The sequence below is a fragment of the Xiphophorus hellerii genome, chromosome 22 (assembly GCF_003331165.1).
Source record: "Xiphophorus hellerii strain 12219 chromosome 22, Xiphophorus_hellerii-4.1, whole genome shotgun sequence".
Classification (NCBI taxonomy): Eukaryota; Metazoa; Chordata; class Actinopteri; order Cyprinodontiformes; family Poeciliidae; genus Xiphophorus; species Xiphophorus hellerii.
The window spans coordinates 22099779-22112114 of NC_045693.1; positions in this window are offsets into that span (position 1 = coordinate 22099779).

The window sequence follows — 12336 nt, forward strand, 5'->3', positions numbered from 1 at the left end:
ATTATTATAGCGAGCTAGGTTTGTACTAACTTTAGCCCATTACAATAATTTGGAAGTGCTAACTTCACACATTTGCCATTTTCTACAGCAGTTTAAACGGCATGAACCCAAAGCTTTATGGGGCTCTTAGAAGAATTTGATTTGGGGGCCTTTCAGCATAGTCAGACTTTTACAGTTCAACTAATATTAATTTCAAATTAGCCACGTTTAGATGTTTTGTTTAACCAGTGGGTTTTCTTAAAATGGGCATTAGGGCACATTGCCAGGGCAGCACCTCGTCAAGTTGTGGCACAGCACATGTACATATATGTAAGTTTGTACACCATGACTGGATTATTATGATGGTGTTATTTCAGCCAAGGTTTCCAATTTATTATACATTAAAGTGGTAAATTGCTTTTTTTATGGGAACTGGATTACATAATTTAAATTGGGAAACTAAAATACTTTGATAAAACAAAGTTGATTACTTTAAACTGAACATATATTTATTTAACTTTAATTCTTCATGTGAAAATATGTAAAGATAAAACTAATATGAAGTTTCTGTAGTATTTACTCTGTAAAAATCAAGAGGAAGCCTGAGGGACTTGCCTGGTGTGCTTTTCATAAAAGAACCGCCACTGTGTATTATGCATTACACAAGCATTATTTACTGCAGCTGGAGTACAATATCAGCCACACAATGCTCCATGGTACTTAGCAACCAAATGCTTATTGCATGAATCTGATAGCATTTGAGTTTGAGTGTGTATTTCAAACTTACTTTAGGTCTTTTTAAAGTTCTGCAGCTCCAAAATTAATACCAGTCGAGTGACTGACGTGTTGCTCTTACAAAAACTGTACAATGTCACAATTTTGTTGTACATATTCACTTACCGTGTTTTCTGCACTATAAGGCGCACCACATTATAAGGCGCACCTTCAATGAATGGCCTATTTTAAAAACTTTTTTCATATATAAGGCACACCGCATTATAAGGCGCATAGAAAAGACGCTACAGTAGAAGCTGGGGTTACGTTATGCATCCATTAGATGGAACTGCGCTAAAGGGAATGTCAACAAAATAGTCAAATAGGTCAGTCAAAGTTAATCGATAGATTACAAACCAGCGTTCTGAAAACTCTGTTCATTCCCAAAATAAATAAACAGCTGTTTTATTATTTTCCCCGAGGTAAAGTAAGTGACATGGTATTTTCGTGACACAGTTTATCTTTTAACAACAGCAAGGTACAACATATACTGGAGGGGAACTTTTCCTCGATTCAATAAACACGTAAAAAACAGTCTGATACTGTTACGGTAAATCAAACGTTAGTGCAATCACAATATATATCCACTTCCGCACCATTGATTCGTTCATGTTAAATTCTCTCGCTGCTGCTCTATTCCCGTGTTCTACTGCGTGACTGATCGCCTTGAGCTTAAACTCTGCGTCGTAAGTGTGTCTCTTAATAGGAGCCATTTTGGGGTCTTTACACAAAACCCAGCGTGCACCGCGCGCTTCTTCTTCTACGGGGGAAAATGAAGTCGGCGGCTGCTTACCGTAGTTGCGAGACCTGTTGTGGCTCAATATTGGTCCATATATAAGGCGCACCGGATTATAAGGCGCACTCTCGGCTTTTGAGAAAATTGAAGGTTTTTAGGTGCGCCTTATAGTGCGGAAAATACGGTACTTATATATTGCAATAATTTCAAAGTAACAATAAAAAGTATTTTGCCCATGAATCTATTACTGCTATAGTCAGAGCCTCAACATAACAAATACTGCTCTAAACATAAAATGTATCCGTTATCAGACAAAACGTTAACAATCCAAGTGAACTAAGAGTTGGAAAATGTTTATACATCAACAGAAATCATACTAACTGTTTTTCAGGGTTAGCAAACATCAACTTGATCCGTCTATCCATTACCTATACCCACTTATCCTTGCAGAGTCGCAGAGGGGCTGGTGCCTATTTCGTCATTGGACAAGGGGGGGAGAGTGTGTGTGCATCCTAAACAGGTCATCATTCCATCACAGTCATCAATTATTAATTTTAGTTTGTATTTTTTTTTTTAATATTTCTTTTTTTCCTCCACAATAACCATAAATGACGTGATAATTCTCTGTTGTAAACCTGATGTGACAACAGTGATGCTTATAGGACCCCCTGCAGGCCGGGAGCCCCTGAACAGCTGCTTAGTTTGCCTAGTCTTAAGTCCGGCTGTAAGTTCAGCTCATAAATGAGCTTCTCTTACGTATTTGACTGGACATAATCTCTGTTCCACTCATTTCCGTTAATCAGTTTCACTCTATTTGGCTTTATCACGTCTGTTTTACTACCTTTTCTATCCTACATCCTGGACATCGAGTTTCTCCAGTTTTGCTCTCGCACGTCTTCTCTCTCCTGCTTTCATCACCACTCAGTAACCCACGACGACCGTTTGAATGGCAATATTTAATTGGCCGTACTTCATTTGCTCTTTAAAAAAAAAAAAAAAAAAACTGGCTCGCGTTGACGGCAAACAGCCACCGCGGCCTCCGTCTGGATTGAGAAATCAGGCACGGTGACAGTGGCAGCGAGGCGAGGGTCGACGCCTGTTGCAAATGAAGTCCTCAGCCACGAGACTCCATTAAACCGTCACAATGTGATACCAATCTGCAACTTTATTATTGCCGGGCCCATTCTCTCTCCCACTCCCCTTCTCCTCTTTCTGCTCCATCAGTGCTGCTTCCATGTTAGCCGCCGCCGCCACACTCCTGCATTATCAGAAAACACAGTCATTAAAAAGCATTTGACCTTTTTGCGGCGAGTCTCGAGAAATTATCTTTTCCCCGTTTGGTTCCTCTTTCTCTCTCTCTCCGTGTCCTCCTCCCCGGCTTGCCGGACGAATAAATCACTTCGCGGCAAATTGTAATGCAACTCCTTTCTTTTTTTTTGGCACTGAGCGGTGTTAGCTTGCCTCCGCCTCGACAGCGCCCGAGGAGATACAGCCGTAATTAAATGTTACATCTGCCAATTGTTTCATGGGGACAATGAGGGAGGGAGGGTATGACTGGCGAGCAAGCGACAGAGAAGAGCAGAAGACGAGTGGAGGTGAGACAATGCTCCACGCTGGACGGTTTGAAGAGAAGATTGCAGAGGCCAGGGACATGTGAGGAGAGGAGACACTCCAGCAAAAACAGACAGATAGGAAAAAAAAACACTATTCTTGGAGTGACTCTGTGTCAGCGTTGTGATGCATATTGATCTGATCTGATTTGTCTGTGTGTGTGTGAAGGCGTGTGCGAGTGTGTGCGAACCAGACAGTTTGGTGTTTGAAGTGTACCAGCGCATCCCAACGCTGTGAAACCCACCGCCTCAGACATCTTGGCTTCCCACAGACACCAGAAGTCTCTGTGGAAACAAGCAAAGTTTACACGCATTAGACTTTTATTTACCGTCTTAGGATGCATCGTTTGGGCCTGTGCCCCGGTCCTCCAAATGTGTATCTGCACACATGCACAACATTAAATTACAAACACTTAGCGCCGCCTCTCATCTGCAGAGCGAGGCTTTGTTTACCCCTGGCGAAATGAAAACTGAGACGGGAGGTGCTCTGGTTGTTCATATCACCCTGTGAGCAATTAGCAAACTGCACAGGGGGTGGAGGTAAAACACACACACACACATGCACTCACACGCCCTCATACAACACTGTCTCTTTAGTCGTTTGATTTCAGGCAACTGAGAGTGCATGTTTGCAGGAATATTTTTGTTAATGATTAGATCTATTCTATTCCACCAAGCAATACATTTGATTCTGAGGCCATAAAAGCTCATTTAGACACGAGTCAATGCTAGTTCTGCATGCAACCGTGGTTTAGATGCTATCTGCTATCATTTCATTTACTTTTGGGGTCTAACCGTCGAGTTTTGCATTGTTAGCTTATGTATCCCACAAACAACAGTAAAAATGGCACAGGTGTGAAAGTTCAAACTGTGATGTTTAAATAATCAATGTGTGGGAAAAAAAGGACTGTTTTCTGTTTGGGGACTAAAAATTCAAAGCGTAAAAACACACTATCAGATGGAAACACAAACTTTAGGCAGATGCCTAAAGTTTAAATGAGGTAGTCATAGTTTTAATGCTAAAACCAATTCTTTTCTATTCTATTCTATTCTATTCTATTCTATTCTATTCTATTCTAATAAACTTTTCCCACTTCAGTCATTTAGCTGTTGATTGATTTATTTAATAGACTCATGGTCCACATAGACATAAAAAACAAAGATGCATTACACAACAACAATAAAAGATTCTAGTCATTTAGAGTATATATAGTAATTTTAAGCTCAATTAAAATCACTATAATAGCAAATCTTTTACATTCATTTACTGCCTTCTGTTGCCTGACGCCAGGTTTGATTGAAATAACTGCAAACTTTGATTGCGAATAAATCAAAGATACATGATGGTGCTGAAGCATACTTTTACTGCAGGTGTTACTGTAAAGATTAATTGTGTTACTCTGTATTATTTATCTTATTTTGCATAAATTAGATTTCTCCTTATACTTTATGTGTCCTGTTACATTGCTCTAAGCTGTGCCACCATTCCTGAATCGACTAGAGCAGGCGAAACGGATAAATCTCGGGTTGTTTTCGTGGAATAAACCCACTCCTATATATGCCCCGGGGCAGAAATGCATTTCCATAACACCGATAAATTGGATTTAACGGCAATTCACGGCCAACAATGGGTGAGAGCTATAAATGCTGCTGTCTCTCTCACCCTACAGCAAGGCCCTACAAAGGCCGCCATGTGTGTTTAGGCGTAAGCACGTCGCCTTGTTGGTTAAGTGGTTTCGTCTCGGTTAAGGTATGAAATCGTCCTGACTGTAAGCACCTTCCCCTTCCGGCCGTGACGTGTTATCCATTTAGCTGAGGAGAATCTATGTTGTCGGGGGATATGGGGGTCCTTGTTTCTGCCCACACATGAATGCCAGCGCAGGCCGAACCTGAACAAGCGCCGCTGGGCAGATCCACACCGACCTGTTCCGCACCTGTGGATCAGGCCTACTAGTGCCACTTCTTTTTTTCTTTTTTTTCTATTCAGCTTTAGCCAAACATATTTGGATGCGCCGGCAATTATTAACCAATTTTTACGTTTACTTTCCATCTTTATGCCAGTTAAGAAAATGAATCTCTCCGAACTTTTGAAGTTTTTGAGGCATTCGCTTGAACAAAATCCGCCAAATTGCAGCTAAGTGAGGGTCGCAGCGCGGTTTAAACGGGATGGATCTCATTTTTTTTTTTTAAAAACCAGAGCTCAGAGGATGCGTTGTTTTTTTTTCTCTCTTTTATCCGAGGAGAAGTAAACAGAGAAATCAGCCAAACACACACGAACACACACCCACACACCCAAATACACACACCTCCCACCGACGGTGATAACAAACAGTGATTAGCATGTGAAAAACAACACAGACGGGGTGTAAGCAAGCAGATGCCTGTTTCTCTGTTAGCCATGTTGATTAGCCTACTGTCTTAATATCTTTGTTTTGCTGGATTTGTGTCTGCAGTGCCACTTCCTCCTCTGCCCCCCCCCCCCCCCCCGCTCAGCCGCCATCCCCCGAATCCGACACACCCGAGGCCACCCTGTAAAACACAAACTCCTTTCTAAAGCCGATTCCTGCGTCTTTTACCAGCAAAACAAATACACAATCAAACAACACTAAGCTAATTCCCTCCCTTGCTGAAGCTTATTCACAGACACACGCCCTCACACGCACACACACACACCTCGTCTGATTTCCTGGGGCCGTGGTACTGGCAGGGAGTGTGTTGTAGCACCAATAGAGCTCTGTGTTTGGGGTAATTGCTCTCTCTGTGTTAGTATGGAAATCTGCGAATGTGTGACAGGGCCAGATAGCTTCCTCCAATGTTGTTCTGATCCTGCCTCTAGGCCCGCAGCCAAACTATTTTATCTCTTAATGCATTAGAGTGATCTTCCAATTAGCCCACGCTCATAATACTCCCCCCATCATTCCTGGTGGCCGCCTGCTTTGGGCTGCGGGGAAGACGGGAAGGGAAGCGGTGAGCATGTAAGCGTGAGCGGGTTCGCTTGCGTAAACGCAGGGGGCTGGGGAGGTTTGGGGTGGGGCGGCGATGGATGGATGGTGGTCGGGCGGGGTTTGGCAACCAGAAAAAGTGAAGTGAAGAGGATGCGGTGTACGTGAGGGGCGGGTGGTGGGTGCTGGTGTGGTGATAGTTCTGCTTGAGAGGTGAAATGAGGTGCTTATTGTGCACGTTGTGGGGGTTGCACCGTTAGTCCGGGGCTCCTGTTGTAAAGTTTGCTGATAAGGGGAACCCGGCCCTTGAGCATCCATTCTCCTCGGTGTATTAGCGGCGCCTTATCAGAGGCCCAGATAAAAAACCGGCTTGCCATTTGCCTTCGGTGGAATTAAGCCCTCCTCCGCCTCTTCCTCCTCGTCTGCCTTGGCTAACCGGGTGGGCTGCGATTAACCTCGACACTGTCCAATATCCTCAGCAGACTCCCGCTTGCAGATTAGCCGCTATTAGTTATGACCAACTAAATTAACCACCGCCGCTTCCCCCCCCGAGAGAGAGACGAGGAAGAGAAGGAGTGGGAAGACGGAGGAGGAAGCGGGGATGGAGGGAGATTGAACGAGCGCGTGGAGACGCAGGCGTGGGGGCGGCTGATGGGAAGTGGGGTAAGAAGTGAATGATGGAGAAGGAGAGAGGCCAAGCGCTCTGAGGGCCGTTTCCGCTCGCTCTGAAGTGCCTCATTTTGCATCGCACACTGCAGGGCAGTGCATGTTTCAAGTCATGTTCTCGATTGGTGCAGTGATCTCACCGCGCTGAGAGGAAATATGAGCCCAACTCAAGCCCCCTTTCAGTCTGGGATGGATTCAGAAGTGGCAGTAGCCTGCGGCGCCGCGCTTTTGGGGTGCTCAAAATATAAACTTTTTTCTTTTTTTTTTACTACGCAAGTAATGTTTGCTTTTCTTTTTTATAAAGACCAGCAATTTGCAAATATTTAAAAATGATACCGTATTAGACACCAGTCACAATCACACTTCAGTTACAGTACATGCCCCACACATCCAGTCAGACAGTCCTGTCTACTGTCACCTTTTGTTTTTTTCCCCCCTACAGATTAAATATATTTTTTGAAACAATGCACTGTTTAAAAAACTTTTTCAAAGAACAATTACTCAAAAATATTTGAAAAACTATTTTTCATGCATACTTGAATATGTTTAAGTTGATGTATTCCTAACTATTAGTCCACTGCAACTTTAAAATATATTATTATTTCGTCTTATTTACGAAAACCACATGCACATTTAATGTGAATCTATACACACAGGCTCTGGCTGGAGCTTTCATTATCTCCGCAGGTATTTCACACATGCTGCGTCATTATTTTCATAATGTGATTTCACTTGATTCCACTTTAAATTATGGAAACTGTAACCACTGAGCCAGTGGACTGAGCCCAAACTTTCCCTTTACCTAAAATATCTCATATATAGCAGTCTCGAGCATTGAATGAAAACGCAGTTTTCTAAAAAAAAACTGGTCTGTGTCTTTCAATTTATCACATTCCACACTTTCAATGGAAACATCACTGGAATGCAATCTTATTTCTAATACAAATAGCATTTTAAGCTTTTTGGAAAAGTCTTAATAATGCTTAATACTGTGTGAAATTAATATATGAATTAAAAAAAGAATTCAACCTAAAAAAAAATCCTTCTAAAAATACACTTTTATGTTTTGCGTGAAGGGGAGATAAACACAGTATTAGGAAAATCAACATACACATAATGGACACACACTCACACACATACACACTCACTGTTGGAGCCGCTAAACTAGTTTAAAGCCACTTTATACATCAGTGAATAAATATTCTCACATCATATGAAAAGGATAATGTATAGACACAAGCAACCGCAAGGAAATAAAAAAAAGTTCTCAGTATTTTTAAAGGTAACTTAAATAAGTAGAAACAGATTAAATTCAACCCAATATGGATTAAAAAAAAATCTTTCTAGGTTTTCTTTTTTTTTTTTTGACAGATAAAGTTAACTGTACAGGCAAATATTTTGATTTTGATTGATTTGACAATTAATCATTAAATAAGACAACATCAAGGTATTGTATTTGCTTGTAATACATTTTTGACAGAGCAAAATTTAAGTTTAAAAACAACAACAACAACAACAAAAAAAACAGTTTAATCAAAACAAATTGTTTAGAACCGGAGCCATGGCGGCCGTAACGCAGCCTTTCTCATATGTAACGTTTGCAATGCAGCGGTGAATCTGGTTCACAGAGACTGCATGCTGACAGCCTGTCTTCCCCAAACACGTCCTCCTTCCTCCTCCTGCAGGCTCCTGGGTGACAGTTTTGTACTTAACTGTCACCCAGGAGCCTCTGGTGTTGGGATGATGCCATTGAAAATGCTCCTTGTAATTTTAATAGGGAGCTAGTAGACTTCAAAGGACTTGAGAACATGTCATGGTTGTTGCCCTTTACTGTGTTAGACAAAAAAAATAAGACAACCGGAGTGCAAAGCTGGGAGCCCACTCCCTCTTCTCCTCTTTCCCTCCACCAGCTCTGCCCCCCCCCACACCACCTTCGACCACAATAGAGGAACCTGGTTTATCTCCGTGTAAAATTAAGAGTGTGAAATTAGAACACGCCGAATTAACTAAGAAACCTTGCTTTTGTCACAAAAGGGCCGAAAATGCCTCAGGAAACACAGGACAGAAAGGGAGGAGGCAGGGACAAAAGGATAAAACGTTATTTCTAAATCATGACAGTCTCACTCATAATCACATTTCCCTGAGGTGGGTTGTACTCAGCTATCATCAGGACAGGCCCTAAAGCCTGACAGAACACAAACTTTAAGTATATTTAGAGGCCAAATTGCAGCCTCTGTATGTACAAATGGATTTTTTAAAAGTGTGGTTCTAAGCTAAAATCAAATTATGTCTGGGTCAAATTTTACTGCGTCCGTTTGGGTTTGGCCCTGAGTTGTGATAACAGAAGAACCAAGAAAGGAGGCTGGGAGGGCGACGTGGAGGATTACACTCTTACAGCTTGATTTATTTTTAATAAGCACAGTTTAAAAACAACACAATAGTAACTAAACCAAAAGAAAAAGGAGGGAAAAAAACTGGGAGATCAAAGGAAATGCATGAGCAGTAAATTCAAATGTGAAAGAGCAAAATTGATGATGGAGAGTATGGAAATATTGCCCCAAACAAAAGATTGGGGCAATAAAGAATGTAATTTTCAAAGACAATCTGATTGTGAGGAACATGCACCCCAGAAATGCACTGCAACAGCATAATGCTGCCACCACCATGTTTTACATTACTCTAAATGTTCCATTCAGAGTAATGTGCGGTATAAGATTTTGACACGGCTAGAGGCAAATGGGACTTCTTGTGGCTTCCCTTCAACAGTCTATTACTTCTTGACACTCCTCCACGACTTTACCTAAGAGTTTCAGAGTAAAGGGGGCCTAGTTTGTACATATTTGGACAACAAGCCTTTCAGTTTCATATTTGTAAAACAGTTTGAAACCATGTACACAGCCACTGTCACTATTTTGTGCTGGCATATAATGTAAAGCCCAAATACAAACCGAGTGGGACAAATTGCAAAGAATATTTTTGGGGTAAAAATATATATTTTTCATCAAAGTACAACAGAACGAACGTGTGTCTTTGCGCACAATGCACACTGACGCTCTGCTTTCACGTTGCTCTTCGCTGCTTGAAAATCAACTCGGGACAAACGCCCGAGATCCTGAAGCTAAATGACAACACGCCAACACCGGCTCTTCTGCTTGTTCACTCTCCAACTGCCTTGGCCCACAAGACAGGCCTCTGGCACTGCGAGTCAGCCAGCCAGGCCGCCCTCCGCTCGCCGTCCCTCTATCGCCTCCTCTCCTGCAGCCGGCGTTAACCAGCCAGACTCAATGTGGCTTTACTTACTCCCATAATGACTCCTCGCTCTGCCCCACTTCCACCTTAAGAGAATGAGTGATCAACACACCGGTAGCCATTTGCGAACTGTCAGTCAAACCCAGGAGTCTGCCATGCTATCAGTCCTCTAACCGTCACCAAGCCCTCTTCGCGTTCCTTGCCTTCCTCTAATACCAATTTAAATTGTTCAATGTTCCTTTTCTCCCACTGCCATTATTCAAAAAGATCATAATAGTTTTCCCTGTGCCCAAAGCACAAAAAATCAATTATTTCCCCACAAAGACTTGAAAGTACTTAGCGCGGGCCTGCGAGGGGAAAAGCTGTGGGTTATATCAAATTGAAACTGCACTCATTACACAGGCACACAATTAGTTACCTCTGGTCTGCCTGTCGCTCTTTAATTTCCGAAACGGCATATCTGTATTATAACAGAAACAAGCATGCAAATGCTATTGTTGGGGATTTAGAGAAATCAATAGGACGGCTGGCGAGAGGCGTTTGGTGGCGCTGTCACTCAAAATCTGCTGCCGGCGACTGATAAAGGTCTGAATTCAAATTAGCGCCAAAGCCGGCCACTGACATCAGAAGTGACATCCGAAATAAAAGGCACGGCTTCATGATATATGTAATTATTCTCCCCGCATTTGTGCCGGGGTTTTTTTTTTCTTCACTCTCCCTCCTCTTTTCTGCCATTCCTCATTCTCTCTTTCTGCTCATTGTGTGTACTTGTGTAACTGTGTTTTGCATAAAGGGATTAGGAGTGCCTTAATGAGAAACTGTAATTGTTTTTTTCAGCCTCACTCCATGGATACGTTCACGTGCGTATATCTCTGTGCATATACATCAGCAAGAGACGAGCTGGAAGTATATTGTGAACGAATGTGGCCTTTTCTTTTTCTCTCTTTCTCCTTTTTTTTTTTAACAGACAAATAAATATAGGATTGAAAAAAAATGTGCTTCTTTTCTTCCATATCAGAGACTTATTGTTCTGAGGGCAAAGAAAAGAAAAACCTGGGAGAAAGCCACGTTACGACACACACTTCCTACAATAATGAGCCAAGGAGTGATACCGAACAATAGAAACAAGCTCAGTCCCGGCTTTCAGGTTTTGCCAAATACCTAATTATGACTTTCGCTTAATTTTGAAGTTTAGCCAAAGTTTTTCTTTATTCTGCTTCTTACATTTCTGGAACTAATTTCATTGTGATCCTTTTTCCATCTGTCGTATTTTCTTTTTTTGCATTTTTGGTTTATTCTAGTCTGGTTCCTTGGGGTGAAGGAGTGGTCCACTGTTTATGAGGCATTATATTCATCACTTGCTACAGAATATGTCCTCTTGTGAAACCCTGGTTGAGTAACAGAGGGATCTGACAAACGCTGTACTGAGGAGGGTGATTACAGAATGAGAACCAGGTGTGTAACTGGAATAGCACTATCAAAAAAATGTAAGATAGAAGGGAACACCATTCCCTTCTATCTTCAAGGCATAATTAAAAGTTTTTGTTTAAGTTGTCAAAAGGATCTGCAGGCGATCTGACTTTATTTTACATTTGTGTCCCGTTATAATTGCAGGAGATTCAGCCGACTAAAATTTTGTACGATTATGTCGCAAAAAAAAAATGACCACAGGTGACTAAAATGCAACTATAACTGAAATATACACTTCAGTTGTGAGACTTTGACATTTAAAACGCAGTGTCAAAATTAAGACTATGAGCAACACGAAGCGAAGAGTTTCAAGGTGCTGTGTTTGTTTTATTAAACACCATGCTGACAGATTCCAATGTGGACTCTGAAACACCTTTGTCATGTTTGACAGACTTTATCCCGGAGGATTAGAAGGTCACCCCCGGCAACTTTCCAGCTGTTTAATCTGGTAAATCTCCTGTATTAATAAGCAATTAAACAGGTGTCCTTAATAAAGTGGCCGGTGAGCATGTCTTTATGTAAACAATCTGAACTGTGAGTGTGATGATGCAGAGAGGTGTCTTTTTCTTGCACAACTTGTGTTTACCATTACACTGGGTCATAAAAAAAAATGTTTTTTGGAAGTTGTCAATGTTTTTTCAACTGAATCAGGACTATTTTGCACCATTGAATCCAAAAATGACGTCCATTTTTCTCAATCAGGTCAGGTTTTTATTCTAATTTGGTTCAGAGAAATTCGATCTTCTGACTAAATCGATATTTTTTTTTGACATTGTCAATTCATTTCTGTTAATATTTCTCATCCAAAAAAGGCTTTAGGTAAAACAAAAAGTTTTCTATTAGAGTGTATTAATTAAGACTTGGATTTCTGTAAATTGAGTAATAAACACTGATAAGGGAAAGTACATGT